At 39.0% G+C, this 8,262-nt stretch overlaps 1 pseudogene; it reads left to right on the top strand.

The window, feature by feature from the left end:
• The first annotated feature begins 2,628 nt into the window (after positions 1–2,628).
• Positions 2,629–7,680, top strand: LOC103725246 (annotated as a pseudogene).
• The last annotated feature ends 582 nt before the right edge of the window (positions 7,681–8,262 follow it).

Genomic DNA, 8,262 nt, shown 5'->3' with positions numbered 1-8,262 from the left:
ACAATCAACATTATTGACAATGACCTTTATTGTTCAGGGGACCTCTAGTGTCCCCCACCTCTGGCACTGGGAGTTTCATTTAACAACCATATTGCTTCTGGAAGGACTTTCTTCTATCTCCATAGGATTCCTTCTGTGCTTAAGGCTTTTTTTTTTTTTCTTTTTGAGATAGGGTCTCCCTGTAGTCCCAGTTGACCTGAGCTTACTATGTAGACCAGGCTGGCCTTGAATTCACAAAGATCCACTGCCTCTGCTGGGATTAAAGGCTTGCGCTACCACGCCCGGCCATTAAGGCTTTTTTAAAAAAAGCTGTGTGTCTGGGAGAATTCCCCTCCCTTTATTCCCATAGTTATTTGTATAGTCCTCCTTCCCATCTCCCCTTTAACTACCCCCTTTTTACATATTTCTCCCTTAATAACACCTTATGTTTTTCTTAATGGAGCATAGACCTCACAAACAAACGAACCATGTCTGTGTTGTTCATTATTATACCTATAGCTCATAATACCATGGTTTAAAGTGGGCATCCAACTTGGTTTTTTTTTTTTTGTTTGTTTTTTGAGACAAGGTCTCACTATGTAGCCCTGGCTAGTCTGGAACTGGCTCTGTAGACCAAGTTGACCTCACAGAAATAGATCTGCCTCTGGCTCCCAAGTGGTAGGATTAAAGGCATGTGCCATCATATCTGGTGGACATCCAATCTTGGGATGAATAAATAAATAAATGAATGAGTTATTGAGTGGTAAAATGATTATGGTAACAGTCAATGCTGATGGGGAATAATGATGAGTTTAACACAGATTTTTAATTTCTTAAGTTAGCATACAAAACAGTAGGTTTCATTATGACGTTTTATACATTCATGCTTTGTTTGATTCACTCCCTCCTCCACTCTGCTCCCCCATCCTGCTTGCCCTCTCTCTTGATCTCTTCTACCCAAAGAATCCTATCTTCTGATTTCGTCAACTTGGAGATTTTTATTTCAGTGCTATGAGTGGAACCCAGGGCCTTATGTGGTGGGTGAGCACTCCACCATTGGGCTGTATTCCTGGCTCAACGTGGAAATTTTCAGTGTGAGAAGTTGTGAGACCTCTATGTGACTATGCCGTCTGCGTGGGTGATAGATGTAATTTAGATACACTGTTGGTGTTAATATTTTAAAGCTAAATAGTGTGAAAGGGTCTGTAAGAATAAACAATATTCTCTTTATTCAACATTATCTCTCCAGAGGTAAAATTGCATTTAATTCCTTTCATGGCTATTTCCATGGTCCCCATTGTTAAATATTTTGCTAGATTCACGGAAGTATATCAATCTCTCATTACTGCTATGCTACATAGGAGGTGTTACCCAAGAGTTTCCTAAAATTTCCATCTTTCTTCTCACATCTTTTCAATGTAGTTTAAATACTGCCCAGTGGCATGCATATGTAAATTTAACTATTTTGCTTAAGTGTGATTCCATCAGCTATAAAATACCTCCTCCCTTTCCACGGTGAAATGGTGTGTGTGTGTGTGTGTGTGTGTGTGTGTGTGTGTGTGTGTCTAGCCTTCCTTTGTACTCATGCCTGGTTTCTGGAAACTGCACTTTTAGTCTCATTCATTTTGATAACCTTGACTTTGTCCTTTCAGACCTAGTAACTGCTCAAAATCCAGTCACACTTGAATTAGTGGCATGCTTGAATTACGTTGCTTCTGTCATTTTTATTAGCATCCCCGGAACATTTGATTCTCTTTTTTGCTCTGGTGGCTGAAAAAACAAAACAAAACAAAAAAACCACACATGCTTTCTTGTATTGCTTATGTCTTCTAGTTTCCTACTTACTATTTTTAAGCAGATTATTTTCCTTTAAGCCACTGACTTCCTGTTTTAATTGGAATGATTGTAAATCTCAGCTTGTTTGCACTATGTTCTGTTTCCCAGGAGCATTGCATTTTTCCTCCTCCTCCTCCTCCTCCTCCTCCTCAAAGTTACCAGAAGGTTCCAATTAGTGTCTTCCTCCTCCTCCTCCTGCTGCTCCTCCTCCTCCTCCTCCCCCCCCCTTCTTGCCAGGGTCTCACTATGTAACCCTAGCTGGTGGGAAATCACTATATGAATTGGGCTGGCCTCGAATTCACAGAGACCTGCCTGCTTCTGCCTCTGGAGTGCTGGGATTAAAGGCATGTGCTACCAGGCCCAACTGAATTTCTTTACTTTCTTCTTGATTCTGGTAAAAGCAGAAATGCATACTTACACAAAATTCTCACAGGAATGGAATAAATTTTACAAGTATATGAATTGCTTTATATTTAGAGGTAGAATTGTAGATCTTGGAATTTGACAGTGGTTTATAACCTTTAGCACATGTCAAACTCCATGTATATGGATGTCCTTATAGCTAACATGGTCCTGAACTAAACAAACACTGCCTCTAACTCTAGTGCTCATTGTAATACAATTGAAAGAAAAAAGAATATAGGATCTTGACACAATTCCTGCTAGAATTGCAACCATAGTCAGAAAGGAGCCTGACCTTTCTTAATAAGTGCTGTTTGCTGCCTAGATAGTAGATAATGTAGGTGATGACCCCATCTTTATCATTTATTAAATATATTAAGATATATTGAGGTTGGAAAACTTGCTGTAGAGATGGTACAAATCAAAGTTAAACCTTATCAAATGCGATATAGTTTATGTAGTTTTCATACTCTTCGAAGCAAAGTATGAATAATTGGATATCTCAGGAATAAACAAATTTCCCAGAGCCTTTCATTTTGGTAAATAGTATTTAGTGACATAAAACATACATTTACAAAATACATGCACAAGTGCACACAGGCATGTATATATATATATATATATATATAGAAGTCTGATTGGCCTTGAGACCAAACTGACATCAGGTACCATAACTGTGCCAGCATTATCATCCTCATTTCATTAATGTGCCCCATTATGTGATGATTAAGCTTTTCCATTTATCTAGCATGCCAAAATGTTTGCATTCCAAGAAGAAATAAGAATTTTAAATTGTGCTTGGGTAAGGAGAAAGCTCACACTGAAGCAGTTATAACAACAGTTATAATAACTTACAGCATACAGTGTACAGAAGTCTTTCAAAGGCCTTTGCACACAGATTTGCTCATCTGCTGTCAGTAATGACCCTGAGGGTTAGGTGCTGCTGTGTTAGCTCCACTTCATTTCTGGCAAAATGGGAGATCAAAATTAGTCATGATGTTTCCCAAGGGAACTTCTGATAAGGAATAGCCAGAACAGGAGGATTTGAACTCAAGAAATAAAAGTTAATAGTTTCATTATTGATCACAAGTGATCTGTGTCTCACCTGCTAATATCTATTATTCAATCAGTATCAACATAATAAAGGAAAGACATTGGATATTTGTAGGCACCTGAATTTCTCATATAAAGTATGAACATCGAACAATCTAAGAGTAGAAACTTTAGATTTGAACTTCAATCTTGCATTTTCTTGGGAAAGTTTGTGCTTTAGAGAACAATACTTGTGTGTCTAGCACTGTCTACCCATGGTCCAGATAAATTTTGATAGAAGTTAGTATCTGGAGAAGCTTTAAGATAGGAAAGAAGTCACATATTATGAAAGCTCATTCCTATTTTTGCCTCAATGGTGGAGCCAGTGCATCCATTGGATGCATTATTTCATTCCCTTTGTATATTTTGAGGAATCACCATATGTGAGAATGTAGAGAATGAAAAAATGATAACAACAGAATGAGCACAGTGCAGTGTTATACTAAAGAATCTGCAGACAATGTAAGGAGAGTGGATTTAGCTCTCAGTGCGACAGAAAGCCAGATGTACTTTTTAAGCTGAGATCACACAATTTAATTACCACAGAAAGATCACTATGGATCTGCAGAGCACTGGCAGGGAAAAATCCAAACAAACTCAGATCATCTTTTTTTTTGCTTTTGCTTTTGTTTCCTTTTAGCTGGAAGACATACCCTTTGATCCACCATACCACATGGTTTATTCTTCACCTATCCCTAATGAAGTTCTTGGTGTTCTTGTTTCATTTTTGTCACTGTGATAAAATACCCTGACCAAAAACAACTTAGGGGTGAAGGGGTTTATTTTAGCTCACAGCTCCAAGTAACAGTCCATTAGAGTCAGGGAAGTCAAGGCAAGATATATTATTGTGGGAGACAGGCTTGAGTCTAGGGTGATATTGCAACTGTCAGAGTCCAGAAATCCTGGCTCTGTAATCTGAAACCCAGTATGCTAATGAGGCATCCTACCCTCTATTCTGTGATAGGACATTAAGTCTGTTATGCTAATAGGATGCTAAGTCTGTTATGCTAAAACGGTATCCTACTTGCTGTACTCTGATAGGACACTAAACCTGTTATGCTAATGAGGTATCCTACTTGCTGTGCTGTGATTGGACCACTACCCCTATATAAGCTTGTGCCTTCCTGCAATAAAGCAGACCTGTGTCACTGAACTTGGTCTCCTGAGTCTGAATGCGGCTCCACTGACACAGTCTCCTCACCAGCCCTGGGGTCTGGGACCAGGTAGAAGCAGTGATGACAGGAGGCAGCACAGGGCAAGCAGAAGAGCTGCCTCAGCACCAGGCGAGCAGAAGAGCGGCCTCAGTCCAGGGCAAGCGGAGGAGCAGCCTCAACGCCCATGAGAATGAAGGAGGGGCCGCTGCTGGCGGCGACAGCATAGTATGCTTGAAAAAAAATTACTTTGCTATTTGTGTTTGAATTTTTCTGCAATTGAATGGATCAGTATGTCTTAATTTGGAGTTGAAATTTTAACACTGGTAGGTATTACCATAATTTCAAATACATTTAAATATTTTCCAATAAATGTAAAAGGATCAATTTTAAATAAGCTAAATTAATATTAACTACAATAGAATATTACTTAGAATAAAGTGTGATTTAGAAATCATTACATTTAGCTGAAATTAAACATTCAGTCCCTAAATTACACCAACTATATCCCAAAATCCAAATGTGGCTGGTGGCTATAGTTTTGGAAAGCACAAATTTGGGTAACTGGCTGTTATTTTGAAGAACCACCCCTGTTGCTTCCCTAGCAACTTAAAAAAGGTTTATTTATTAATTATTATTATTATTATTGTTGTTGTTGTTTTGTGTATGTGTGTGTGTCTATATGAATTTATGCACAATGCATATGTGCAGGAGTCTTTGGAGGCCAGAAGAGTGTTAGCTGCCATGTGGGTACTTAGAAGTAAACCAGGTCCTCTGTAAGAGCAGCCTATGCTTTTAACTGCTAAGCCATCTCTCTAGCCCCTTAGCAACTTTTAAACTTGTATAATACTTTAAAAACACACATTTTGTATGCAATATCACTTTTCTTTTCAAGTAAGTTTGAGTCAGAATGATTGCACTCTGGTTCCAGCAGAATTATGTTTGATGCCTTTATAGTTCCAGGGCCCTTTAAGTTGCTGTCTGAGAATGCAGTCTCAGAGTTAGCATATCTTATCAATTGCCCATGAAGCTGTACTTATTCTAGGGATTGACATTTCATACACTGACTAGATGACTAACTATACTTCCCATATGGGTTCATACAAGCTTGCTTTGTTTACTTATGTGTCCTGGTGTCAAGTGCATATTCAGAATTTTTGGGAAGAGTTTAAAAGGTCTTTTAAACATTTTATAGCCAGAATTCCTCAAGCTTTCAGGATTCTTGGTGTATTTACTGATAACGAGTACACATGTGCTGATGGATATTCAGTGTGAAATTTACTTGGTATCTTTATACTTTATTCTGTGAAATGAGCTCTGTATACCAATAATGTTCACTGAGACCTCTCTCTCTCTCCTCCCTCTCTCATGTCTCTGTTTTAAACTTTGAGTTCTTTTTGAATTAAAAATGATACAGGGCATTTCTACGTGCCTATAAATAGAAATTATAGTTTATTGAGTAATTTTATGTATTGTGTGCTTATGGAATACCTAGTGTGTTCAGAATGAAGCACTTTCTAAGGGAAAATTCTTTTTCTTTTTTGGTCTTTTGGAGACAGGGTCTCCCTGTAGCCCCAGCTGACCTGGAACTCACTATGTAGACCAGGCTGGCCTTGAACCCACAGAGATCTGCCTACCTCTACCTCTGCCTCTCAAGTGCTGGTATTAAAAGCATGTACTACTGCACCCAACTCTCTAAGGGAAAATTCTTGACTTCTCTAAGTAACTTATGTTTTATTGACATATGTCATTTATTGCAGTTATTATGTTAACATACTAGCCAGGGGCACCATAGCACTTTGCTAATTGGCCATCTTAGCTCCATACATATGTCTGCTCTTGTCAGAGTGGAAAGGAAGCAAAATAATGGAGTTGAGCTTGCTTACCAGTGTCACAAATTACTGAGTGTCTGTGGAATGATTGTCTAACTTGTTTTTCCCTTTTCCCTAATTAGGGCTCTGAGACTGGGCACTGAGAGCACCTGAGAGGCACTAGGAGGAGCCCCTGGAGGAGATGCTGTGGTGGTCACTTCTGTTTAGGCCTTGGCTTCCCTCAGCTTCTTCCCATCTTCTTCTGGTCTTTCTTCTTCATTTCTGAGGCTGGAAGCATTGTGGTGGTCACCCTACTGGGCTGTTTGTAAGGAAGGTGAGAGTGAAGACTGTAGGAGCTTCAGCTGGAGCTGAGTGGGGTGGACTCCAGACTTGCTGTGGTCAAGTTCACCATGAGAGCATGTGGACCATGTCTGAGGATTATCTGAACATTCAGTCCTATGAGTACTAAGTATCCACAGTCAATTTTCCTGGAAGTGTATGTGCATCAGTGCCAGAGAACAGCTGCCACCAACAACATATCAACACCTACAGTTTTGAAACGAAGTGAAAATTGATCAGTATCAAGAAACAGATGCTGTGGGATTAGAAGAAAAAAATCAAGCAGCACTTAGAAAATGACCCTGGAAGCAGTGACGACAGAGGCATGACAAAAGGCCATGTGGATGTATGGATTAATGCCCTTTATTAACAGTACTTACGAATGTCTTAATGGAAGTGATGAGCATGGCTTTGACAACTGTTTACAAAAAGACACAGCCTGCTCAGAACCTGTGATGAGGAATAACTTCTTACTGGCATTCTTTCAAATGGTTAAACTCTATTCCATGAGATTTCAAAGGCCAAATAATGGTTAGGGTCCTAACTATGTAAAAAATAACTTTTTTTGGTCTTTTTGAGACAGGGTCTCCCTGTAGCCCCAGCTGGCCTGGAATTCACTATGTAGACAAGGGTGGCTTTGAACTCACGGAGATTTGCCTGCCTCTGCCTCCCGAGTGCTGGGATTAAAGGTGTGCGCCACCATGCCTGGCTTTAACTATGTAAAAATTTTTATCAGTCTACCCAGATCTATGGATTTTGAGAAGGCAGAAAGAAGTGAACCAATTCAACCTCTGTAACTGACAGAAGATGGTATTATAGAAGATGACATGGCCCACTTTGTGATGTTAATTTTCAGAATGTTAACAGTGTAACTATATTTGTTCAGTCTAATCAAAGTGAAGAAACAAGAAGTTCATATTTTGCTGTTATTGGTACTCAGTCTACTGTAGGGAACAAATATGAATGACTTTAAAAGAGTAGTTGGCAAAAATGGAGAAAGTCACCAAGGTACAAAAGATACGATAAGACTTAACTGCAATCAGATTTTTAGCTCTTGGGTCATTGCTTGATTCTCTCCAGAAACTGTTGATGTTTCATTCACTGCTATTACTAATAAGTCATTGCTTTTGTTCAGATGGTATCACTAGTGTTTCTGTTGTAATCTTCATACACGAACTTATAAATAAGTCATTACTTTTGCCAGGCTTAAAAAAAAAGAAAATAAAATTAAGGCTCAATGATTAAGTGTTGTGGGCAGCATTGTTATCAGTCTGGGGTATTGCTGGGTTCGCTTTCTCAGCCAATTAAATAATTAAAAGGCAGGAGAAAACTCAATCTCAGATTAGCAGAAAGCAACAGGCAAACAAATATTTATTAAAAGATAAAAATATCATATGCATACACATAAAGAATCACATATGCGTGTGCATGTGCGTGCACACACACACTCATATAGAAAGATTAATCTCTCGTGAGGGGGACCTGGAGACTGAGAATCCAAAGTCTCCCACAGGGAGGATCTGGGTTTTAAGGGTTTTAGTGGTTTCCCCTTCCCTAATTTTGGTTTATTCGGCTTAAACAAGAATAGGCTGTTAGGTCACATTTCCAGGTTGAGACGTCTAGGTTTATGTGACTCTAAGAAGGTCAGTTGA

The sequence above is a fragment of the Nannospalax galili genome, unplaced genomic scaffold, assembly GCF_000622305.1.
Source record: "Nannospalax galili isolate Female #2095 unplaced genomic scaffold, S.galili_v1.0 scaffold85, whole genome shotgun sequence".
NCBI lineage: Eukaryota > Metazoa > Chordata > Mammalia > Rodentia > Spalacidae > Nannospalax > Nannospalax galili.
Note: the sequence above shows the minus strand (reverse complement) of the source record. Positions and strands in the feature narration are given on the sequence as shown.